Below are 27756 nucleotides of genomic sequence, written 5' to 3' on the forward strand. Positions count from 1 at the left end.
TAATAATAATAATAATAATAATAATAATAATAATGTGGCCCAGGAATCAGTCTGTCTGAGATATCTTCTGTATTTATACTTACTCTTAGAGGCTTTCATCCAGTTCCATATTTTCAACTGCTATGCATAAGCTTCTGATGCAATGATTTATGTCTCACATAACCTTTCTCCTTTATCTGGGAGTCTGCATCCTGCCTTGAGTTTTTATTAGGTATTTCAATGTTAATATGTTCAAAATCAGACTGTTCCTTCCTTCTTTAACCTCTGTTAAAATACTCTTTTTCCTGTGTATCTCACTTTCTTAAATGATATCTACATTCATTTAGATTGAGAAAAAGAAAAATCCTTGTATCACACTTGACTTCTATTTCTAACAAGAAACACCTATTATATCAGAAAATCTTACTAGCTCTATCTTTAATGGTATATTCACAATCTGACCATTTACTACCATAAGCTTGACTAGGTGATGTTTAATTCACAATAATCCCTCATCAGAATAGCTACTTTTAACACTTCACTTTCCCTTTCTCAACTCCTAGCTCTTTTCCTCTGCACAACTGCCAGTGTTTCTTCTAAAATGGAAAACAGATTATTTTATTCCCTGCTCGTAACCTTCCAATTGCTTCTTATAACACTGATGGAAAATCTAAAGTCCTAAGGCCTGTTTGATTTGGTCCCGGCTGCCATATCTGTTTTACAGGATTTGATTCTGGCTATATAACTGCTTATTTGATGTAATTTTCTAGCAGTTCTGCTCACTCATTGACCCAAGTGCACTGTCCTAATTTTTCTTCCACAAACTCACCAAGATTATTTTTCTCTATAATACATATTTCAGCAATGCAGATTCACCTCTATTTAATAGGTGAGGAAGGCAATGATGTCAGCATAATGCAAAGTTGTACTACGCCTATATGTGATTGTTTTCCTAGGCAAAGGGAACTACACGGCAAGAGAAGAGTTATAACCACTTCCACAGGGAAGAAATAAACCTTTGCTTATCTGCTGCACTGGAAGTAAGAACCCACTCTAAGAGAAAACAAGTCCCCTCTACAAGCACACCTTACTCCCCAGCCTTGAGTAGCTCTCAGCTGTGAGGGTTGGAATGTCTTCCATGCCCACTCAATGGCTATCTCAAGTTCTTACAACCGCATTTTCTTCCTCATTCTCTCAGCTCTTGCCAGCCTTGCTCTGGTATTAAGAGTTGCCAGCTGATTTCAATATATTGCTTGTGTGCATTTCAAAGACCCACAATGTGGTAGCACCCAGTCATGCTTAACTATCTACCTGGGTGACCTAGTTGGTGGTACCCATAACTGTTTATGTCCTCTGCTTTTGAAGTTGTAAAACTTGAGTGTGATCGGCTCTGTATTCATCCATTCTTACATTGCTAATAAAGACATATCCAAGACTGGGTAATTTATAAAGGAAATAGGTTTAATTGGTTCACAGTTCAGCATGACTGGGCAGGCCTGTGGACACTTACAATCATGGCGGATGGGAAAGCAAACATGTCCTTCTTCACATGGTAGCAACAAGGAGAAGTGCCCAGCAAAAGGGGGAAAAGCCCCTTGTAAAACCATCAGATCTCATGAGAACTCACTATCACGAGAACAGCATAAGGGTAATCAACCCCATGGTTAAATTAGCTCCCACTGGGTCCCTCCCACGACATATGGGGATAATGGGAACTATAATTCAAGATGAGATTTGGGTGGCAACACAGCTAAACTGTATTTTACTCTTAATATTAATTCATTTTAAATCCAATAATTTCAGCACATAATTTTTCAGAAAGCAATTTTACCTTCTAACACTACTATAAGTATATAAAAATAGGGGAAACACCTACATTCTTTTGCCTCTGGGTCTTGGCATCTATAGTTCCCTCAGTCAGTGACTCTTCTCCAAATAGCCTCATGACTTGTTCCCTCACTTTATTCAAATCTCTCTTTAAATGAGTCCTTCTCCAAGAGGCCTTCCTAAACAACACTTCTAAAATAATACCCACCCTCATAACTCTACCTCCATAACTTCTCTTAACTTCCTTCTTGGCACCTGTCATTATATATCAATTTGTATATGGATTAATTGTCCGTCTCCCTTAGTAGAATGTAAACTTCATTAGGGCAGAGCCTTTGTTTTGTTCACTGAAATACAAATTTTGGCAAATAGCTAAGTGCTTAGTAAATATTTGTTTAATGAATGAATAAATGACTCAGTGTGAGAGTAGTTTCATTTTCTAAAAGAATTTTGTCAAAAATAGTTTTGTTGCAGACTACTTTGGAAAAATAATTTCTCATTTCCAACTACATATTAAATCAAATAAATTATTTTAAACTTAATAATTAATTTCACAAGTTGATCGAACCATTGATAATAACTTAAATAAAATTGCCAAACTTCTCTTAACTAAAAAGAATTGCTTTAGGATGTTTAATGTTACCATTAATAATTTCCAAAGAGTAATTTCAAGCTCTATGGCATAGTAGGAATGCTAGATCTTTCAATCAGACAAATTAAATCTAACTAAATTTAGTAATCAAATACATTTGTTTAGTTTCCTTCTTTATTTTCCAATAAGATATTTAAAGGATCAATACTAGATAACACAAACATTTAACCTCTTCAGCTATTTGTTTCTTTCAAGATTGTGGTTATTACAGCCTATTTTATTTTTCCCTCTATTTATCTTATTTTTGCTTCATGTGTCAGGTGGAATGATGGGTTCTCATTTCCCAGAGATGAAAACTCTGCAGGGAAACAAAAGTCCTGACCCTTACCCTGCAGAATTACAGCTTTTTTGGAATTTACTATTTTCTTCACACATTCCTTGAGCTGGAAAGACTTCTATGGGGTATGGGTGGGAGTGGAGATGCATGCAAGTTTGTGGTAGGTGAAAAGCAAAGATAGGTGAGGGAGGATATAGGAACTGAAATCAGGAGATTTGTGTGTGTAGAACAATTTGTCTCACACATTCACAGGTGAAGCATTTCCTATTTAATGTGCTTTTTTGATATTTGTTGTAATCGTGAAACTAGTAAAGTAAGTCATAGGGGTATTTATTACAAATAAATTCTAGTATTAATATTGTAACAAGATCGGACATGGTGGCTCACTCCTGCAGTCCCAGCACTTTGGGAGGCTGAGGTGGGCGGATCACCTGAGGTCGGGAGTTCCACACCAGCCTGACCAACATAGAGAAACCCCGTCTCTACTAAAAATACAAACAGATTAGTTGGGCGTGGTGGTGCATGCCTGTAATCCCAGCTACTCGGGAGGCTGAGGCAGGAGAATCACTCGAACCCGGGAGGCAGACGTTGTGGTGAGCCGAGATCGCGCCATTGCACATTGTACTCCAGCCTGAGCAACAAGAGGAAACTCCATTTCAAAAAAAAAAGAATATATATATATATATATATATATATATATAAAAGAATATATATATATATATATATATATATGACAATATTGAACTAATTATAATTTGGAAGTAGATTTGATATATTCAGAAATATCCCTTTAGCACCGAAGCCTAAAATATGTTTTGAACAACTTAATACATGTTATCTTTTAGAATACTGTGGTATTAGGCAATAACTTCCTTTATCATCAAGGCTGCCACATAATGTAGCTCTGAAAGATTAAAGAAATGTATCTTTCAGGAAAATCAAACTTCTTTTGACTGTAAGACTTTTTTTATGGTTGTTTTTTGAACCATATGATTTAACTGATTCTATTCTCCTAAATTCAGTTGATTCTAAAAAACATTCTAAGCATGTATAGAATTAAAATCTGATTACCTAAATTTTACTTAAAAATAGAAGAACGCTTGGTTTCTGGCTTCCATCTCCTAGTGGAAGATTCCAGCAAGAGATTGGAGGGCAGAAGAAGGGTGATATTTGGAAACTGATTTTCCCATTTCACTCTTACTACTCTTCTAATGGCTAGGAATCCTGTCAGATGACCCTTTTCCAAGAGTATAGTTGATTTTTCTGGGTTATGCTACCTTTATTTCCCATTATGTGCTCTGGCTATGGGTGGTAAAAATTTCCCATTTTGTTATTCCCAGAGATTTTCACCAATCATTTGATTTCCCCAAATCCTGCTTCTATGTTGTATGTTATCCTTTTATTTAGCTCTCCACATTACCAATTTGTAGTGCCTTCTTTTTTGTTGGTAGCAGTATTTGGTAGCATATGTGGCCCCAGGAAACAGAGCTTCAAATCAGTATTCTGAGATTGGTTTCTCATATAGCTAAGAAGCACATGGCCAACACGCTCATTAGAGAGAAACATAACACAGTAATCTGAGGCAAGGGATAGCATCATTATTCAAATCATTACCAACAGTGTTGTGGAAGGAAGTCCATGCGGAATGTAAGGTGGTAGGAATCAGCTGGTTTGTAAATTAGTCTCTATTGCAACAACGATTACAAAGGCTGAATGGTCACCTAACTGCCACATGACCCTGCATAGTATATACAGAGAAAATAACAAACTGATGACATTGAATACTAATTCAGAACATGAGTGGAAAATGAGAAAGCTCCTATGTCAGCTTTTGTTGAATTTCTCATCTCCTCAAGTTTCAGGGCTAATATGATTAAGGATCAAACCAATGACTTGATTCTAATTAAGGCAGGGATTCAGTACCAATTAATTAATGGACGAGTTACACTGATGATTGTGAAAACTATTGACCTATAGTTTGCCTTTCTTATAAAGTCTTAGATAGTCTAGTATATTGGGTACTAGATAATGCTGTCCTTATAGAATGAGTTGCCTCTGGTACTATTTTCTTGAAGAGGTTGTAGATATTGGTATCATGTTTTCTTATGTTTGGTAGAATTCACCAATGAAAACATATTGATATGCTGGTTACTGATTTGGAAGATTATTAATTAGTGATTCAATTTATTTAATAAATATAAGCCTACTCAGGTTATCTATTTTCCCTTATGTGAGTTTTGGTAAATTGTGTTTTACAAGAAATTGATTCATTTTATCTAAGTTATCAAATTTTTGGCTATAGAGTTGCTCATAATTTTCCTTTATAATTTTTTTTTTTTATTGAGATGGAGTCTCACTCTGTCACCCAGGCTGGAGTGCAGTGGTGTGATCTTGGCTCATTGCAACCTCTGCCTCCTGGGTTCAAGTAATTCTCCTGCCTTAGCCTCCTGAGTAGCTGGGACTACAGGTGTCCACCACCATGCCCAGCTAATTTTTTTGCATTTTTAGTAAAGACGAGGTTTCCCTGTATTGGCCAGGCTGTTCTCAAACTCCTGACCTTGTGATCTACCCACCTCAGCTTCCCAAAGTGCAGAGATTACAGGCATGAGCCACCTTTAATGTTCATGGCATCAGTAGTGATGGCCTCTGTTTAATTTTTGATATTCATAATTTATATCTCCTCTTCTTTTTACTTGGTTAGCCTGGTTAAAGTTTTGTCAAATTTATTGACATTTTAGAAGAACTAGCTTTAGGTTTCATTGATTGTCTCCATTATTTTCTTATTTTAAATTTCACTGATTTCTGTTTCAATTATTAAGATTATTTTTTCTTCTGCTTGTTTTATTTATTTATCTCTTCTTTCTCTAGTTTCCTAAGGCGAAAGCTTTATTTACCTTATATCTTTCATTTTTCTATTCTGTGCATTGCATGCTATAATTTCAATCTAGGCACTGTTTTCACTGAATCCCACAGATTTTGACAAGTTATGTTTTCACTTTCATTTGATTCAAAATATTTTTTACATTTTTCTTGAGACCAATTTTTGACCCATGTGTTACTTAGAAGTATATTGTCTAATTTCTAAATAATGTGGAATTTTCTGATCATTTTTTCTGTTATTGATTTCTAGTCTAATTTCATTGTGATCTAAGAATGATTTTAATCTCATAGACTTGTTAAGCTATATTTTATGGCTCAAAATGTGGTCTATCTTGGTGAATGTTCCATGTAAGCTTGACAATAATGTGTATTCTGATGTTAAATGAAGTATTCCATAAATGTCAATTAGATTCAGTTGATTGATTATGCTGTTTAGTTCAACTATAGCCTTACTGATTTCTGCTTGCTGGATCTCTCAATTACTGTTAAAAGTATGTTGATGTCTCTATAGTCAGGCAGCACATAACGTTGTTTTGGACAATGCCAGACCACATATACAATAGTTGTCTGATAAGAGTATAATGAAACTGAAAATGTCCAGTGATGACATAGCAACCATAAACTTGTAGTATGATGCATTACTCATGTGTTTGTGTTGATGCTAGTGTAACAAACTCACTGTGCTGCTAGTCGTACAGGAAGTCCAATTGCATAATACTTGATAATGATAACAAATGTCCCTGGTTTATGTGTGCATCATACTATTCATTGTTATTCTAAAGTATACTTCTACTTATATTTAAAAAAAAGAAGTTCACAATAAAACAGCTTAATGCAGGCCTTTCAGAAGACGTTGTGGAATAAGACATTGTTATAGTAGAAGATGACAGCTCCATACATATTATTGCCCTGAAGACCTTCTAGTAGGATGAGATGTGGAGGTAGAAGAGGTGATATTGATGATCCTAAACCTGTATAGGTCTAGGATAATGTGTGTCTTTGTGTCTTAGTTTTTTAACTTAAAGGGTAAAAATAAAATTAAGTAGAAATAAAATTAAATAAAATAGAAAAAATTAAATGTATTAGAGAATATATTTTTGTACATCTGTACATGTTTGTGTTTTACATTATTAACAAAGAATCAGCGTTTTTAAAAGTTACAAAATGAGAAAGTTAAAAAGTTATAATATTCTACAGTTAATTTATCATTGATGAAGGAAAATATTTTAAAATAAATTTAGTGTAGCCTAAGTGTACGGTTCTTAAAAGTCTACAGCTCCTTCATGGTAAGTTTCCCTGTACAGGTGCACCATTTTTTTTATCTTTTATATCATAGTTGTACTATACCTTTTCTATGTTTCGATATACTTAGACACACGAATAGTTAGCATTGTGTTACTATTGCCTAAAGTACTCAGTAAAGTAATATGCTGTCCAGGTTTGCATCCTAGGAGCAATAGACTATACCATGTAGCCTGGATGTGTGGAAGGCTACACCATCTAGGTTTGTGTAAGTACATGCTATGATGTTTGCATTATGACAAAATTGCCTAATGATGTACTTCTCAGAATATATTTCAGTCTTTAAGTGACACATGACCGTATAATGGTGGTTTTTCTATTTTTCTTTCCAGTTATATTAGTTTTTGCCCTATGTATTTTGATGTGGATACACATCAAGGTGCATGCATATTAAGAATTGTCAGCCGGGTGTGGTGGCTCATGCCTGTAATCCCAGCACTTTGGGAGGCCAAGGCAGGTAGACCATGAGGTCAAGAGATCGAGACCATCCTGGTCAATATGGTGAAACCCCATCTCTATTAAAAATACAAAAAATTAGCTGGGCATGTTGGCACGTGCCTATAGTCCTAGCTACTCAGGAGGCTGACGCAGGAGAGTCACTTGAACCCAGGAGGCAGAGGTTGCAAGGTTACAGTGAGCTGACATAGTGCCACTGCACTCCAGCCTGGCAACAGAGACTTTGTCTCAAAAAAAAAAAAAAAAAAAAGAGTTTTCATGTCTTATTGGAAGATTTGCCAATTTATTATTATGGAATACCCATCTTTATCTCTTATAATATTTCTCGTTAAAAGGCTGCTTTGTCTGACATTAATAAAGCCAATTAATTTTTCTTTTAATTTGTGTTAGTATGGTATATCTTTCTCCATCCCTTTACTTTTATCCTATCTGTGTCCTTATATTGAGAATGTGTTTCTTGTAGATAACATATAGTTGGGTCTGGTTTTTCAGTCACTCTGTCAGATTCTCTTTTAATTGGTCTAATTAAAATACACCATTTATATTTTGAATGATTATTGACATAGTTGGGGGAATATCTGGCATATTTACAACACTTTACTATTTATTGAACTTTTTCTTAGTGTCTTTTTAAATCTTCCTCTCTGTTTCTGCCTTTTCTGGTTTTAATAGAGCATTTTACATAATTTCATTTTGTCTTATCTCATAAGATATCAGATATACTTCTCAATTTTGTAGTGGTTGACCTAGAATTTACAGTATACTTTTATTATTAATGTAAGTCTACTTTCAAAAAATTCTGCACTGCTTCATGGGTAATGCAGGTAATTTAGATTATTCCCAATTTTTCCCTCCTGACACTTATGACATCGCTGTCATTTTTTCATTTATTGAAATGCTAAAATCATTCAATACATTGCTTCTACTGTTATTTTGAACAGTTATCTATTAGACCAAGTAAGAATACAAAGAAATGACTGGGCGCGCTGGCTCACACCTGTAATCCCAGCAGTTTAGGAGGCCGAGAAGGGTGGATCATTTGAGATAAAGAGTTCAAGACCAGCCTGACTAACATGGTGTAACCTCGTCTCCACTAAAAATATAAAAATTAGCTGGGCATGGTGGCCATGTGCCTGTAATTCCAGCTACTCAGGAGGCTGAGGCAGGAGAATCTCTTGAGCCTGGGAAGTGGAGGATGCGGTGAGCTGAGATCGTGTCACTGCACTCCATTCTGGGCAACAGACTAAGACCCTCTCTCAAAAAAAATAAAAATAAAATAAAATAATACAAAGAAATATTTATTTTACCTTTACTTATTCATTCTCTGATGCTCCTTTTTAAAATGTAGATCTGCTTCTTAACTATATCATCTTTCTTCTCTCTGAAGAACTTCTTTTAAAATTTCTTGCAAGGCAGATCTACTGGCAACAAATTACTTCAATTTTAATTTGTCTGAGAAAGTCATTATTTTCCCACTTTTGAAAGATAATTTTGCAGGATACAGAATTCCAGGTTGGTGGGTTTCTTTCTCTCAACACTTCATGTATCTCAGTCTACTCTTTTCTTGCTCACATGGGTTTTGAGAAGTCAGCTGTAACTCTTTGCTCCTTTCTATGCAAGGTGTTTTTTTTCCCTCTGTTTCTTTCATGATTTTTAAAAAATAGATTTGTTTCCAGTTTGGATGTGATATGCCTAAATTTGGCTTTTTGGGCAAATTGGTTTTTGGCTTTTCTTGGGTCTTCTCTGAGCTTTTTGGATCTATCATTTGGTGTCTGACATTTATTTATGAAAATTATCACTCATTATTGCTTGAAATATCTGTTCCTTCTCTCTTCTTCTTCTGGTATTTTTATTATGAATATGTTACAGCCTTTTGTAGTTGTCCCACAGTTTGTGGATAGTTGGTTCTGTTTTTTTAAAGTATTTATTCGCCGATATTTTCAGATTTGAAAGAAATATATTCAAGCTCAGAGATTCTCTTCTGAGCCATGTTCAGTCTAATACTGAGTCAGCAAAGACAATCTTTATTTGTTATAATGTTTTTGATATCTAGCATCTCTTTTTAATTCTTTTAAAGAATTTCCATCTCTCTGCTTATATTAACCATTATCTATCTCTTCAACTAAATCCCTTAGCATAGTAATCGTAGTTGTTTTAAATTCATAGTCTGATAATTCCAGCATCCCTGCCATTATCCTGGTCTGGTTCTGATGCTTGCTCTGTCTTTTCACTCTGTGTTTTTTGCTTTTTGATATGCCTCATAACTTCTTGATGAAAGATGTATTTGCCTATCACTCTCCAATTTGAGGGGCCATGGTTTCCCCTGTGACCTCACTTCTGTGATGCATGTAAGAAACTTGTTTTTTTAGGGCAGAGTGGTTATTTCTAAGTTCTATATGTGCCCGAGTCCCTCCTTGCTTTCTCAGACCTAGGCGTGGTGACAGCTTTCAGCTATTGGTAGCCTTATAGAGAATACCACCTCTGATGGTTTCCCTTAACCTTGTCACATTTGTTAAACAATATCTTTATTAGATTTTGCTCAGTGACTTCACTTCAGCATTTCATCTATTTCTTGACAGGATCCCAACTAATGAAAACATTGCTCTTTCTGACACTCATCATCTACCTCCCTCATGATTATCATGATCATTTTGTTTGGCTCATGTTTCACAGGAAAAATGTAGTAAACCATACTTAATTAGTTGTTTGAAGATGATTTTTTATGCATCTCTATAAAACAGGCTTAGTAATATATTGTGAAGTGCACTGATTTGAGTCACAGTTGGGTTTGAGTTTTATTCTACTCATTGCAAACTGTGTGGCTCTGGAACAAATTACTTAATTTGTTCCAAATCACAGTTGCTATGAAGAAGTAAGATAATAAATATTTTTTTCAAGAGATAGATGTGAAGAGAGTAAATTGTACAATCTGACATGTGGCAATGTTCAATAAGTAAATTGTAGTAAAGCTACAGTAATTATTATTCAGAACTTTTTCAGGAAGAGTAAATCACCAATGAATAAACTTAGAAATTAGCAAGTGATCAGGCTCATTATTATAGAAATAGCCATGAGCAAAGATAAGTGTTTCTTCATTTTCTTTCACTAGTTTTTCAGTGAAAGACAATTCAGGAGACCTAGTTAGGATATGTGTATGTGTGTGAATATATACACACACATGCAGATACATAGATAGATAGATAGACAGACAGACACTTGCATATGCTTCTCCATTCAAATATATTCTCATTTGACTTGTTTTGACAGTTAAAGAAAATTTTATACCAGAATGCTAGCTTCCTATAATTAAAAGGAAAAAAGAAAACATTAAAGGTAATGAAGACTATCAAATATGAGAGGATGCTTGCTACTAAAAGGACTGTTGTGCACGGTAGTCAAGATAGGATTTCTGGCATAGATAATAAGCTTAAATCATCAGAATAATTTTTCACTATACCATTTAGGTCTATTTCCATGAGGAGTCAGAGATATAGAAACCATACCTGTAACAGTTTCTGAGTCTGCTACTTTCCAAAATCATGATCAATTCTAGGACACTATGTTCGGTTATAGACAATGCTACCTTATAGGCAATATCTAAATGTACTAAGAGTGTTGTGAGTCAGCTAACATTGTGACTGTTTTAGAGAATAACAATTTAATTTTCCCCAAACAGTGCAGAAATAATATTGACAGCTTATAAAATAACATGAATTTCACAGGCTGTATCTTTATTGAGCATTCCCTTTATATTCACTTTTATTTTTACTTTTCTATAACTCACTTCTTCTCACAAAAAAATTTAAGGCTAATACAACAAAAATATATAATGAAATACTAATATAATGTAAGCATCAGTAGAAAATCAGGACCAAAGAGCTAACGTAACTGCTTAAATTCAGCTTAACATCTGGCAGACAAGACATAAGGGGATACTCAGCTATATAGATCTCACAGTTTATACATGATTTGCACTAGTTTCTTGCGTTAAACAACTGTTGTCTGATTTGTCCTTGTACTTAACCTCTTCAAACCTTTCTCGCTTTTTCCCTCTTTCTACCCCCTCCCACACACTACCACATGCACGTGTGTGCACACACACACGCCCCAGGTTCTTACATAGAATTTTGCATGGGACCATTGAATGATACGGTGGACAATATAATCTGAAACTTTTTAAAGTGTAGTGGTGTGTTTCATATGACTTTTTAATATAGTGTCCTTTGATAAATTAGAAAGAGTGATGGAACACAGTAAAAATGACTCTGTAATGTAGTAAGGTAATAATGTTTGAATACATAATCTGGTGTTGGTTTCATCTGCTTCAGAAAAAGAACTTAAAGCATGTCCAAAAGACACAGTACTTTACATCTTTAAAACAACTTATATTCTATAAATTGTATCCTTTCAGGCAAGCTTTATTAAAACTGCCCAGAGAGAGTCTGAGGTTGTGTTCTCTGATGAAGTGTTGGAGTCTACGTATTCTACAAAGCACACAGATTGAGAACAGATCCACATCTTTTATGACAAACAGATGGGATGAATTAAAGCTTATGATGAAACTTGAGGAGCACTGGCCTGGATAAATGACTACAACTTACACACAGAGGGAGACAACAGAGATATCTGTAGGAACGTTTAGCATTTAGGATCATTTAACATTAGCTTTAGGAAGCTGTAATGGTAATCTTTATCACATGAATGGGGTTAAGATGTTCTCCACATTCTATACCATTTATGAAAAGGCAAAATGGACCAATTTTGAAATATTTGAAATAATAGGCCATTATAGGGAAATATCAGTAATACTCATTTGTATCTTCTTACTTTCTCATTGCATATCAGTGTGAGTTACAAAATAAAAATGAAGCGGTTGCTGTAAGAAGTAATTCGATGTAAGCAAATTGAATTTTGGAGAATGCTGCCAAAGACAATAATTTTTAATTTAGAAAAATTGATATCATGTCACTCTTTCAGATATAATTAGATACTAGTTCCAGTTACCTACTGTGGATCCTTATGTTCTATCTTAATAAAATATTAGTAGTAGTAAGTAAGAGGACTTAGCTTATTCTCTATGACAGGTGTGATATGCATTTAGTTACCCTAAAAGTGGCTACAAATAATTCTGATGTAAGTTTTTAAAGGAGTATAGAATACTCATTGTTAAATCTAATTCATGAAATGGTCTAGCACTGTCAGGAAATATATTAAAACATAAGCATGCTCAGGTCCTAAGGACTAATTGGATAAAGGATGATTAGGGAGAGAAAACCAAGAACACTTGGAAGATAAGTACATGGCTGAACATGTTTCATATGCTGAAAGCTTGCTTAGATTTAACTACGTGTCTGTCCAATGTCTTTACTCACTATTTTCTTTCTTCTTAAAGTAGCTTTTTTCAGTGTGGGTCTTCGAATGTTAATTTTTTTTTCTTTGGAAATATTTTTAACTCAGCTCCTGAATGATAGTTTTGTAGGAAATGTATTTTTATTTGATTGTCTTCTCTATGCATGATTATTATATTATTTTACTCTGCCTTCTATTCTTGCTATTGAGAAATTGGATATTTATGTTTGTTCTGCTTTTGTGGCAAATCTGGTTTGCTATTTGCTAATAAAATCACTTTGCCTATTGTACAGGAGGAAAAATACCTTTTCCTCTGTACATTTAGATTCATAGCTGAGGCCCCTATAACAAAAAAACATATTAACAAGAGAAAAGCATACACACGGAAGTTTTACATGACCCTGGGAGCCTTCATAAGGAAATGAATACCCAAAGAAACAGTTAAACCTGAGTGATTTTTCTAGTAGGTTTGATGAAGAATGAATAGTCATGGAAAAATGCGACACACAGAAAGGGTATGAGCTAATGGTAATAAACTGGGAAAACTTAACAAGGCCTGTTGGGTTGGATCCTTCTCTGTGTCACTGTGTCTTCAGCAATAAGGAATAAGGATGCTCCTTTCCTACAGGTATAGGGAGGGCACTTCCCACATGAGGGTCTTATGACCTGAGCCTGGGGAGGGTCAGAAAAGCCTTTCCAGGTTTTATGACCTTCTTCCAGAAAGATGGATGGAGAAGAAGGTCAGAGTGACCTTTCTGCTTCTGCAATTTTCTAAAATTTCTTCAACTTACAAAATTTTAGGGTAGCATGTCCTAAATCCCATCCCTACTAGGTTCTTGTTTATGATGAATAAGTCTGATATTGATTTTATTTTGCAGTGTCCGATTTCTGTTCTATTTGGGTTTCTGCTATAATCCTGCATTGGGTTTATTGAGATACTCCAATATTTTTTATTTTAAAATACCTACTTTTGTTTACGTGAAGTAAGTTAATATGTGTATTAGCTTTTTTTGGCTGTGTAACAAATTACTATAAGTCTAGCAGTTTTAAACAATGTCCATTTATTAGCCTTACAGTTGTCTAAGTAAGAAGTCCAAGTGAGGTTGCCTGGGTTGTCTGCTCAGGGTCCCATGAGGCTGAAATCAAGGTGATAGCAGGACATAGTCTTTTTTGTAGATAGGGTCTTGCTCTGTTGCTCAGGCTGGAGTGCAGTGGTGCAATCTCGACTTACTGCAACCTCTGCCTCCCAAGCTCAAGCGATCCTCCTACCTCAGCCTCCCGAGTAGCTGGGACCACAGGTGCGTGCCATCATACCTGGCTAATTTTTTGTATCTTTGGTAGGGCTGAATATGTTGGCCAGCTGGTCTTGAACTCCTGACCTCAAGTTATCCACCTGCCTTGGCCTCCCAAAGTGCTGGGATTACAAGCATAAGCCACTGTGCCCTGCTAGCACATTTTCCCATTTGGAGTCCAGTGTTCTCTTCCAAGAATATTCAGATTATTTGTAGAATTCAGTTCCTTGCAGTTGTAGGACTGAGGTCCCCATTTCCTTGCTGACTGTCACCTGTGTCATTGTCAGCTGCTAGAAGCTGCCTGCCTTCCTTGCCATAGGGTCTTGTCAGTCTTCAAAGCTGATAATAGATAATATCCCTTTGATAAATCCCTATGATGCTTCAAATCTTTGACTCCAGGAAGAGGTCAGTCCCTTTTAAGGGTTTACCCAATCAAGGCCAACTCATCCTGGATAATATCCCTTTTTCAAGTCAATTGTGTCATGTAACAAACTAATCAGGAAAATAAAATCCATCATATTTAAATCCCGAGGATTATGGGGGTGTGTATAGCAGGGGTAGGATCCTTGGGGTCCATTTTAGAATTCTGCCTGCCACAATAGGGGTTTAGCAATTATCAATGAGTTCTAATTAATTAAGAGAAACTTGTTAAGAATGAGATTTCTAGTAGGTAAAGTTTTATTTTATGAGAAAGATCTAGGTATTGTTTTAATATGCACATTTAGAGATTGTGAACCCTCATGAATACATATTTACTGGCATGCAAGTGATTCATTTGGTTTACAATTTAACACTGTATTGAGAACAAGCCAAAGTTTAATAATTAATGGAGGGAGATGGGAAAGTGGAGTGCATTCTGGAATCCATTTTTTAATTACAAAAAGAGCTCTGCTTTTGCATATATTAATTTAAGATTAAGACCTTCCACCAGTTTGCTAGTTCTGGCTTCCCTTTTTCCATCTTTGGCTGAAAGGATCATATTACAGGTATGGACTTGTTGGTTTTCCCCTCTTAGAAAGGATTACTAATTAAATTGCCTCTTAAAGTAATAGACTTTGCTGATTTAACCTTGGCAGGCAGATCCCAGTGTTGCCTGGAAAAATGATTTCTCTGGATGAGAATGTGTATCTTTATTCTGATCCTATTTAACCATCTTTAGTTTATAGTCCAGTGTTTGTTTTCATTCAAGAGGATGGTGATAATAGTATAAGGCACAGATGTCTTTCTCTGAAGCCTATTTCAGTTCAGTTGTATATTCACAGATGAAGGAACAAAATTTAGGTGATATATTTTGTGCTATCTATCGATCGATCGATCGATCGAACACCGACCAGGCTGGAGTGCAGTGGCGGCGATCCTGGCTCACTGCAGCCCCTAACCACTGGGCTCAAGGTATCCTTCTGCCTCAGCCTCCCAAAGTCCTGGGACAGGACACGCCACTGCACCTGGCCTATCACTTAGTATTCTGTCAGAAGGATCAATGCTTCAAAAATTTGTTTTTGAAAGAAACAGATCCTTAGACAAATGGCTTGACTTCGTCATTTTCCCCACTTCAACCCTCAGACACTAAGAAAAGCTATCCTTTCCTCCTTAACAGTTTGTTTAGGTTTCTCAATACTGAAGTCACCTTAGAACTAACAACCAAACCACGTGGAGTTATTGCATGGAGTCCTGGTTTTATCGTCCCAAGTGGCAAGAAAGACTTAGAGGCCCCGCCGTCCTTGAGAAGGTGGACGAAGTCTGTGATCCCCTCTCATGTTAACCTCACTGTTGTAGGAAAGGGCGTTGACTTGTCTCCACTCCCTCCCTCTCCAGTAAAAGAGGAAAAGGAGTTGAGCTGGCAAGTTGGTTACAAAAGAAAGGGAAAGGAAGCTGAGAGGGGGCGGCCTGGAGCTCGGAAATGCGGGGAGTCGGGGGCCAAGGGCTTGAACCAGGAGGTCCCGGAGCAGCAGCTGCCCCGCTCCCCACGCCGCCGCCTCCTCCTCAGAGGTTGCCTGGACACCGGGTAACCGACCTGGGGCCTGGGCCGCAGCGGAGCCGGCGGGGTGGGCTGCGCGGCTTGGGGAGACGCGCGGGGACACGCGCAGAGCCGGTGAGTCGGGAGCGCTCGCCCCTCGGCCCCGGGGAGCTGCTGGATGGCGCCCACTTCCCCTGGCGGCCTGCTTGTGTGGCTCCCGCAGAGAACCAGACGAGGTTTACCAGCTGCCCTGAGGGTGTTACAGTCTCCTTGTCACCCCTTACGGAGGCGGAGGGGAGTCCTGGCCCCCGCATGTTTGAAAACAATTCCCCAATCCCCCGGTCCCATAATACCCCATTCCTCCAGCCCCAGTCTCTCTGTCCGCCTCTTTCCCTGTCCTCCAGTCCCCTAATCCCTCAACCCTGTCCCCCAGTCCCCCAGTCCCCCAGTCCCCGAGACCGCACTGCCTGGGGAAGGGAAGCAGAGTCTCCCTCCGCTGGCCGCCTAGAGGAACTTCATCTTGTCTGTAACTGCGTCTCTAGCGTCTTACTCCTTTAAAATCATTATTTCCACCTTTTATTTTGCTTATAAGGCCGCCTTGTGGTGGCTCATGTATTATTCCTTTGAACCATTGTTGATTTCTTCTTTTGATATTTCATTTTTCAAGTGCCTGCTCAATCAAGTCAAATACTGAACAGCTTCCTAGAGGAGAGGCTGAGAATTTAAAGCACCCCAAATAAGATGATCCACTCCAACACCTCCCCTTTAAAGGTGAGAAAAATGATGTTTACAGCTGATTTATGATTTGACCAAAGTCAGATCCAGCAACTTCAAACTCAGTAATATAAGGATCTCCCGATTGCCAATTAAAAGCAGTTTCTATTATCGCTTTCTTGACATTCATCCACTTCTCAATAAATATTTGTGAATTGACTTGGTAGCTTATCACTCCTATTTATCATTGGATAATGTGTTGTGTATTGCTATGGGCATCTTGACCCAAATACAGCATTCTTGAGATCTCCCCAAAATATTGTTTCTTGGTCCTGCTGTAGTAATAGGTTTTAGAATAACACTTAACAAGTTTAAGAACTCAGAGACATGACTATTGCAAGACACATCCAAGAATCCAGAGGATTTTCAGCTGTTTATGTTGAATTGTTATTTAGACATTCGTACAGAAATTAGTGCATTTCTATCTTGGATACATAATACTTCTCACTTAATTGTTGTAGTCATAAAGGTTTTATTATAAACTATATCTGACTAATTTCCAGAACTATCAAAAATACGAGTTTGATTGTTAGTCTACCCACTACCCCTGGATGGGGTCCCTTGGGATTGCTCCCAGAACTTTTATCCACAACCCAGACTTCCCTCTCCTGCTCTCACTTCAGATTCAACACAACCTCAGACTCAACTAACTTGTTACCACATCCTCAGAATTTTTCTATATTCCATAGCAGTGAATGGGATAACTGCATGTATTCTTCTTTCTTTTACCATTAGAATATGGACTTCATTCTCACACAGGCTTATTCCACCAGTCTAGAACCATGATTTCCAAGAGCACTGGACTCATAAATTCCCAAACTTTCACCTAAAAAAAATATATAGAAACACTTGATGGATTCTTCTTGACCCTAGTTGGTTCAATTTGCCTGTCCCAGAGCATTTATGTTGGGGATGAGGTTACTACGATTGACAGCAATGTCAGACTATGTGGATGGAGTGGGAAAACAATTTCACAAAAGAGAGGAGCCCTCTAGGAAAGAGAATTTCTTACAGAGGGAGAGGGGAACCATATTTGTCTACCCAGAATTTATCTAGGTTTATGGGACTGAAAATTAATGAGATTAATGAGAATATTGGCTGCTAAAATGCTAGACTCTGGAGTACAGAAAAAATGGAAAGGAAGATGATGTATGGTGAATGAGCAGGGAAAAGCAGAAAGGTTAAGCAACTGGAATATTTAAAGTAGTTAAAGAATTTGTATTGAAGTAATGATATAGGGAGAGAATTGGACTGATTATTTTATAAGCATCTGGGTTATATACTGTTGGAAAATTAGTACATCTACAAGCAGATGGTTGCATGTGTGTGAGCCCTAATGGCCATAGTAACTTCATGTCTGTTTTCTGCACAAAAACACTAATTGGTGTGTGTGTGCCATATGTGTGTGTGTTTATGCCATATATTGCATTTTAAAATTGATGTTGAACTTTTAACTTCATTTATAATGCTGCTGAAATAGAAGAAGACCACTCACATTCAAACAAACAGGGGCTGTTTATTCAGATCTTGCTATAGGAAGGGAGTCAGCCACCGTCACTTGCCTTGGACAGATACTCAAAGGCAGGCAGGGGAGTGCGGAAGCTGTAAAGCTTCAGTTATGTTTTGATTGGAGGTTGTTGACATGGGGATGCTGAAGGAGGGCTAACTAGAAGCAGGACATTTTATGTGACTGATCTGAGGATCTTATTTGACTTACTCTGGTTGGTCTTAAGTTGGAACCAGGGGCAATAATTGGGAAAGCTGGCAGTCATCAACAAAATCCTGACTGTTCCAGGCTGATTACTGTGAAAGTTATGGTTTGGCTTTCTGGACTGGTTGATGCAGATGTGTGGATTAGAGTTTTATTTTCATGTGTGGTCTAGCCATTGTTCCTTTATATATTACAGTCAATATTCATAAAATTTCAGTAGGTAAATTTAAACTTACCCTCATATTAGAAAACTGATATTTGTATGCATTGTATTTATGGTCATGTAATTTGTTAATGAACCCTAGTTCATTGAATTTAAATTATTATCATTTATTAAGTGGTTATTATATACTGGTGAGTGGACTAAATATTCTATACAAATGATCTTATTTTAACCCTCACAATAACACTGTGAAGTATTGTTATTTTCACCATTTTCTACAGCAAAAGACTGAAGCTCAAATACATTAACTACCTTTCCCAAGGTCAATAAGGGGGCCCATAAGGAACTGAATTCTACATCTAATTGATTGAAAAACCATATCCATTGGCTTTTTATTAAACTGCATGATAATATCCTAATTCACTTTAATCATTATATGTCGATTTTATGTTCATTTATATCTGTGAATATTACCATCTGGCCTCTGTTTCTGGGTACTTATTGAATGTTTGTGTGAACAGAGGTATTTACAAGACCTTTGATATGAACCAAAGGGATTCAAGGTACCCTTAGATGCTGGAAAACCTTTGAATTTAACCACAAACTAATGAACTGGATAAGATACCTGGGCATGTTAAATAAAATAGCACAGGTGGAGGGGTGACAATATGGTGGAAGGGACAGTAAAAGAACACAGCCAACAAGGTAGAGTTTTCATGGAAATTAGTTATTTGAACATCCCTGTACTGATGGCAAGTTGTTTCATGGACAAACTAGACAATCTTTTTTCATTAAAAATGTTTTTTTGTGTAAATGAGACTTTATTATTTAAATTTATTTTCCTTGAGGTAAAAACTATCCTCATAAATTGTAACTGTTGAGCTTAAAAATTACACTTACAACAAATTCTTTGAGAGGCCGAAAAAGCTGAGCATTTTTACTAGCGAAGTTATGTTAGCCAGAGGTAATTACACTTTAATCACCTTAAGTGTTCCATTGCTTAGGAAACTCCATTTGCTTGGTTTGTACTCCCAGAACAACTTTATTACAGGCAAAGAATATGGCATAGCACAGAAACAACACAAGAGAAATATGCATGAAAAAAGGTCCAGAGATCCCAAGCATAGGTTTCTTTGTTCTCCCACCTCTGGGTCACACAGGTGCTCTTAGCCTGTACCAGTCTGTAACCACCACTGGTGTGCATGTGAAGCACTTCTGTGGCAGGAGACCCAAATCTGCTCACAGTGGAGATCTCTTATGAAAAGCTTTTCATATAGACATATTCTAGCTATGTTACCAGCCTTTACTTTCAATGTCTTCCTCCCCCAGGCTCCACTGAAATTAGGTGCAATTATAAATTTCAATTATTAATACTAAACAGTGCTGGCAGGCAGATACATCTTGCTTTGAAACAATTCATGGATCCATGGTTACAAAACATCATTTATCTTTAGTTAATACATTCTACAGCATTGGCCAAGGGTCAGTAGCTCTGGAGATAAACTGCAATTAATCCAAACCAGCTAAGATGAACCTATTATATGCATAGCTTATGGACACAGCAATAAATGTTCAAGTCTTTTCCACATTAAAACCAGAAAACAAATAGCCTCCTCCTTTGCATCTACACATCTCACTTCATGTCTAGCTCTTTGCAGCTCATATCTGCTCAAGTCCTACAAAGAGTGGTGTATGCATGTCTTTCATCATCGCCATTCTTTCTATCCTGGACATCTTGTTACCTAAACTCTGCTCCTATCATTTATGGGAAATGCTTGTGTTAAGGTCATCCAGAACCTACTGCTAGATGAAATGGATCTGTTTTCATTTTTCTAGTCTTTGTCTTATGTGACTTTTTGGAAACTTAACTCCACATTGAAACTCCTTCCTCTTGTTTACTATTATACCATGCACTTGTTTCTTCAATTTCTGTAGAAATTGTTAAGATTAATTATTCTTGACTTTAATGTCAAAGTTCCTTTTCTTTGTTGCTGTTGTTATGTGATCTGATCCAACTATAGTTCTGTAATCATAATTCCCAAAACCCTGTTTCCAGTCTCAAAACTTCTCATGAATATTGGGCACACATATACCATCATCATTAAAAGGCACCCATATGTGAAGTTTCAGTGGTCCTCTCTCCTCTATCCTACCTGGTTTTCCTCACATAGACCTGATTTCGGATAATGGTCAGAGATATGGAAGTCATGCTAGATCCCTGTTTCTCTGTTACTTCATTTAATTTGTCATCAAATCACACTGTTTCTGTCTCTTAAATAGCATTTGATTCTTTTTCCTCCTTTTCATTTCTACTTCCTGTAGCTTATTATATTCTTATAAATATTATTGTAATAATAAATAATGTTTACCATGATCACTTAAGTAGTCTTCTTCTTGTTCATTTTTTCCCTCTAATCATGATCTTCTCCAGTAAGCCCTTCATGGCATAGCACTTGCCTCTCTATAATGTTGTTATTGTCTGTTGACCGATACGTTCCTACAGAAGATTTGAAGTAGTCAGAAAAGGGTCTTATTTATTCTGGCATCTTTCATGCCAAGCATATAATATATATTGAATACATTTTTTGGATGAATAAATTAACATAGAATTTAGAAAATATGCATGGGAACTGAGGATGTGGTGCTTACATTCTAAAACAACATTGTCCAAAAGACTTTTCTGCAATCATAGAACTGTGCTATAATGCAGTAGCCTATAGCTACATGTGACTGTTGAGTACTTGAAGGTGGGTAATTTAGCCACAGAACTCTATTTTTAATTTTTAAATTTAAAATGGCTAGTGGCTATGATAGAGAACAGCATAGCTTTAAGAAAATAGGCCCCAAAATTGCTTTTAAAAAAATTTAATTAGCTCTTAAGTGAAAGAAATTAAAGCTAGTTTTTTCTGCTCCATTATTACTACTTTACAATTCTACAGAGGTCTCTTATTCATAGTTCAAAAAAATAGAAGGTAGAAGAAATATTTTTGGGCACATAATATTTGCCAGGCACTGTGGATTCAAAGACAAAATAAAACAACAATTTCTGCATTTGAAGATGTGGCAGGAAAATGTCACTATAATGGAATTTGATTTCTAAAATATTGAAAATTAGTAGAAAATTTGAAAATTGATGAAGACACTGGGGAAAGAACATTTTAAATATTTTCCCCTGTTCCTCCTCCTACATCTAGATTCTGAAGTAGGAGATGAGAGTTAGAATTGTCAAAATGAATCTTATGATGATGGGAATAATTTCAAATCCCCATGTGAAATATATATCCATCCTGAAGTATGGTGAGGATTAACTTTTTCTTGTTTCTTTGACCTATATAGTTTTCATTAGCTTCTTTCCTTTCTACCTTCTGTTTTGTATCTTCCTGATATCTTAGTTGCCTTCAGATTTGTTAATTTCTCTGAAACACAATGTCTCAGACAGCCCAGTGTCACAACCTTTGGCTCTAGACAGTTCCATCAAACTGTGTCATTTATGGGGACAGAGTGACTGGTGTGATAGCAAATTTTGCATCAGTATGAAAGCATTTATAGTCAAGCTAATTTAGATTACTTAGCAAATATTATGCCATGAAATCATGTATAAAATGATATCAGTAGGGTCCAAATATGTAGTATAAAATATATTTCTTTACCCACTAATTTGAACATTTCCATAGAAAACTGCTGTAAGAAGCTGTTGGCATAATTTCTTTGTAATAAATTCCCAATGCTGCTTATTACTTTTGATTTTCTTATTCTCCAGATGGTTACACATTTGCACTCTATTTGTCTGTTATTTCACTAAGCACAGATTTCTTACTGGGTGCTATTATTTATTTATATTTATTTATATCTTTGGTTTGTTTTGCAGCAACAAAAGCTGTTTCTCTTAACAAAGAATTTAAGAACAATAGGAAATTAAAGGAAAGCTGAATTTTCCAGCATGATTGAATACTTCTCAAAAGCTATACTGTTGAATGAATTTTGATTTCTTTACTGAATACCAACAAATTTCTAGAAAAATATTAAATATTGGTTGTATTGAGATCTTTGCTTAGTCATAGTTATTAAAAAGAGTCCAAATATTTATACCTAAACATATTTCAGTAATAGAATTACTAATGAAAGTTTTACTTCCTTTTTCCCTTATGGCATAATGATAAACTCAGAGTGATATCCATTTTGATTTTCTTTATAAAATGTATAGGAAAATATCTTTCCACACACATACACAAATCTCTGCTATTGAATTATTGGTCAGTCATGGAGTGGCAAGCTATTAAGGTGCTTTACTGTTTAGAATGAAACATAATAGGAAACCTTAGCATTTTATTAAATTTTCTCAACTAACAGCTTAAAGCTGTAATTACAGGGAAATAAAGCCTCATTGTCAAACTTCACCCTATTTGTCTTTATTTTCTTATTCATTTTAATCTCATATTCTCCATCTCTATTGATGGCTTACTGGGCTCTGGTAAAGATCGTAAGTGAAGGAACACTGAGTGTCTAGTGGTGGCGGGTTGGACGCAGGGCAACTGTGCATTATGGTTTCAATTTAGTATTTGAAGACCTTTAGTAGGAAAAAAAAAACTTATGACCTTTTGACAAGGTCATTTTAAGGGAGAGTTAGTGTTTTCATTTTTTATTAAATTTTAATTTGGTAGCTCATATGAAATGCAAATTTTTTTCTTATTTATCAATATATGCTTTGTATTAATTCAGTAGTTTGTATTTTGAGGAAGATCATTAAGGGAGTCTGGATGAATAAAAATTGGACATACTCTGGAGATGCCATGCCAATGCATGGATATATCCTTTTACAAAAGCAGAAAAATCAGTCCTAGGTAACAGTTCTCAATAGAATTTTAGATGTATCCTTTGTGTGGAAACTCAATATTTCCCTCACATTATCCAAACTTCAAACCCTACAAGGTTTATAAAAATGACTAGTAGAATGGAGTGTGATGCTTTAGAATAATAAACAGAACTTGGTGAGTGTTAAAATTTCTAAACTAATGTTAACAAACACGGAGTAATTTCTTCGTTATTCAAACATAACCTCAAAATAGTTGATAATATCAGTTCTCTCTTACAAAGGCAATAATTGAACCTCTAGAAAGATCATATTTTATATGCCTTAATACCACATTAATCAATGTAACTGTATTGTCAACACTGAGTTCCTTAACAGACAGTAGACTTGGAAAAGTACAAGGCAGCTGTTTCTTGATACCTTTAAAAAGTAATTAAATTAATGGACGAAGCCATGCAATAAAAAAAATATTTCTGATGTTTATCTTACAGAGCATCATAAATAATGCATAGCTAGAAATGACATGAAGTTAATGTTTCCTTTGTTGGGAGGTTCAGTCCTCTTTAGATAAGGTACTGGATGTGTTTCTCAAAGAGATGTGTTTCTTTGTTACTGAGAGGGACCTAGAGTGTGTAAAATTAGAAGAAAGAGCATCACAGGGTATGGGTATGTGTATCAAGGAGTATTCAATTTGTGTGTGTGTGTGTGTGTGTATGTATGTGTGTGAGTGTGTAGGGAGGGCATGAGAGATTTGTATTAAAACTTGGGTTGGAGAAATCTGTTACTACCATCTTTAAGCAAAACTTATAGTTCACTTAGAAAAACTCTGCTAAAAATGTTTAGGCTCTAGTAATATACTTTTGCTGGTATAGAAAGCATGGATCGTAGCCCAGAAGCTGAGTATGTAAAGAACATCACACTTAAGATTTTTCTCTAAATCAACTGAATTCCAACTTTGTGGCCCCTTTCTACCATTTTTTTTTTTTTTTTTTTTTTTTTTTTTTTTTTTTTTTTTTTTTTTTGCTCACAGCAAATTTACCCTCAATCTTGGTATTACTTGTATCCCCTCCCCATATCCAAACCATAATTGCAAAGTTTCTGGGGTCTTTATATCCACAAGTGTGGTTTCTGTCCCCACCCGGCACCCTCCTGCTATGTGTCAAATCTTCCACTGGGAGTACCAGCCTTTTCATGGATCTCATAGATCACTGCTGACTTGATGTAGCCCCAGGTACATAAGAAGCTGAGTGCAGTTGGGAGCTCTCTCATGCCTGTGATGCAGCCTCCAGTACACCCAGCAGTCATCTCTTCAAAATCTGGTCACCTTCCTCGTTACTACCATAGCCTTGTTTGGCTCACAGACCTCTTCCATCACTACTGGGGAATACTTCTACATACCTCATTGATCTTACATTCCTCTCCAGGATATCCCATGAGTTAAGATCAAAGAGATTTCAGACTGTTTCTGCTTTTCTCCAGGCCGAAAACCTTTAGACAAAAAACTAGGAAGTCTTGTTATGAGATAAAAATGGAAGTGGATGAGCTGGGGGGCTGAATGCAATTAATAATTCAATATCTTTAGCTGATAAAATAACGTTTTAACAAACATGATGCTATTTGGGGTAGGGGAGAGTGCAGTTTGATTATCTGGGAACCTACCATCCTTTATTATCGAGTGGCCCCTAACAGGAATATTTATATTGCTGGCAGTAACAAGATTAGTTTGAAGTTGTATATGAAAATTTGTATTATAATAGTTATGTATTTATTTTCATATCAACCAGAAAATGTATCATCATAATGTGAATTGGTATAAATTGACTTAACACCACAAAGAGTAAGTGAAAATAACAAAAAATATGGTGGTGGTATCCAAATAACTAAATGTGAATAGCTGGCATGACCTTGTTTCTGTGAAAAATCATGTTCTTAAATTAAAAAAATTGTTATTATGTTTATAATTGAGAATGCCTATAATTCAGATATTCTAAGGAAGATGTGAAGATTTTTAGAATGCAGGAAGTTTTCTTGGCTTTCAACACAGAAAATGCCCCAAATTATATAAATGGTTAGTTTTCCATACTCTACTACTCAACTGTTAAAAGTAAAATCATCTGTATTTCACTTATGTAGACTTCATTCTTTTGGTTATAGGGACAGTGAATCATCACTTGAGCCATTTCCATTATTATTGATCATGTTGATTTTTAACTATTGTGGTTTTAAGCTACGGATTAATATTTTGATTAGTTAATAAACTTAATAGTTTATTAACTATTATAGTGCAGTCCTCTATTAGAATAAGTCAGACTATGTTTTGCAAAAGTCCAATATCACAGTGGTTTAACAAAACAAAGATCTCTTCTTTAATGATATTAGTGATATGGTTAAGGTAGCTTTTTTTGATGGGGTCTTCTTCAAGGAGTGGCCCAGGTATCTAGTTTTTTTTCACTGTAGCTCCACCATCTGGAACCATGGAAAGGAAGAGGGCTGGAGAGGCAAATGGAATGATTTTAAGGTCAATATCTACTCTACACTCCATTGACCAGAATTCCAGTTACATGGTCCTGAAACTGTCTTTAAGAGAGGTCGGCACATGTACTTTTCCTATTTCTGAGAAAGAGGAAATTGTGCAATAAACACATATTATTACTTCTGCCACAATCCCAAAATATAATCCAGAGTAGTTAAGATATAAAAGACTCTTTCATCAAAAGTGTTTCATTGTGCATTTCATATTATATTTACTTCTAATGAACAGTTATACATTGATAAAAATAATGTCTAAGAATACATAAAGCTCCAAATAGGTTTATTATATTTAGGTTTAGAAGCTCTCAGAGGCTTACTCTTATTTTACTCAAGTAAAACGATTGTCTCATTTTTTTGATTTTAGACAAAAGGCTAATTTTTTGTAGATATTGTTTGTAGGTACAGATATATCTGAAATGATTAAAATAGTTTCTGAACCAATAATATCTCTTAGCTATGATTTTATCATACTACATAATTATCTAAATACATACTAAACTTGTGTTGAAAACAAAATTTACATTTTAGGTGGGAGAGAAAATAATTTTACAACATGAATGTGCTTATTTTTTTCCACAGAATGGCTAGCAAACAGCATATATAATCTATGTTTAACAGTAGTGCTATCTCAAGTTTAAGGGTACTTTTGTTAAGAAATAGCTTCTTTATTTGGTTCCCTGGGTTGCAAATACTCTATATTCTCTAGTTGTAATGAACAGTGAAGATAAGTGATTTACAACATGGTTACTTGAATTTCTAAAAATTGCTAGATAAGAGTTATTTTTCTTTACATCTGCTGTTTCATTAAGAAAGTTTCCCTGAATTGAAAGACATTCTTTTTATTTCATTTTTTTCCTTTCTCAAAGAGGATGTGTAACATTTATATCATATATTATTTTATCTCACTTATAGGATTTAATATGCACGTTCACAACACAAATATGTTACTGCTTTATAGGCATTCTTTTGCAGTTTGCATGTCTCTACTACATTCTGCTATGTGATAATTTGATTCTTCTATTAGTTTACTATATTATAACTTCCGTAAAAATTGTTTCATCTTGTTATTGGTTACTGAAGACTGACTTTTGTCCCTATATTAACTTGCTGTCTCTCTCTCTCTCTCTCCCCACCCCCCGCCTTCTGTTCCCTCTTTCCCTCCCTCTCTTCTTCTCCCATCTCTTTCTCTCTCAGTTTGTGTAGCGGTTGCCAGTTCCAGGTCATTGGTTCACCTTTTCTGTTTGGATATTTCATTTTTTCTGATTGATTTCTCTAACTATTTATATATTAATCCAGAAAGTCTTTATTACCCACATTTGCAGTATCTTTTCCTGACTTGAGTGATAATGCTGAGAAGCTTTATATTTTTATGAAGTCATGGCTCTAAAACATTTTGTGGTTTTGGTGCTATGCTCAAGAGTCTGATCTTTTACAAAAACATTTTTCTCTTGTGTTGTTTTTTTTTTTTTCTTTTAAACTTTTAGTCTATTTGATTTTGAGACTAATTCTGTGGTCTCAATCACAGGCTTTGTAATTTTTTCTCCTGATTCCATTCAGCCAGGCTTACAATTTAAAGCTTGATTGAAAAATAGAGCACACGTTATTCTCACTTAAAAGCATTACTGCACATAATTGCACATTAAAGGGTCCTGAGAACTCTTTTCTTACCTTTTTTTCACTCTAGGAACACTGTTATAATACCCTCACTCCATCCACCCCCTAATTTGTTTTAGCAGGCATATAGGGTAACATACACCTGGGCTAAATCCGACTGCACTGCCCAGCAATAGCACCC

The 27756-nt window shown here is 35.8% G+C and overlaps 1 protein-coding gene across 3 annotated transcripts in view; it reads left to right on the forward strand.

Annotated features, from left to right (window-relative positions):
- CCDC178 (coiled-coil domain containing 178) overlaps positions 1-27756 on the forward strand; it is a 559051-nt gene that overhangs the window by 59424 nt on the left and 471871 nt on the right. For 2 of the 3 annotated variants that reach the window (XM_021670019.2, XM_064378982.1), the window contains exons 1-2: positions 15893-16019; positions 16639-16742. The gene's annotated coding sequence lies outside the window, so the exon portion shown is untranslated. Of the gene's footprint in view, positions 1-15892; positions 16020-16638; positions 16743-27756 lie in introns of those variants that run through there. The other variant, XM_064378981.1, reaches the window with a different exon arrangement.

This window comes from Aotus nancymaae, unplaced genomic scaffold (genome assembly GCF_030222135.1).
Source record: "Aotus nancymaae isolate 86718 unplaced genomic scaffold, 86718_ANA_hifiasm-v0.15.2.pri h1tg000020l, whole genome shotgun sequence".
NCBI lineage: Eukaryota > Metazoa > Chordata > Mammalia > Primates > Aotidae > Aotus > Aotus nancymaae.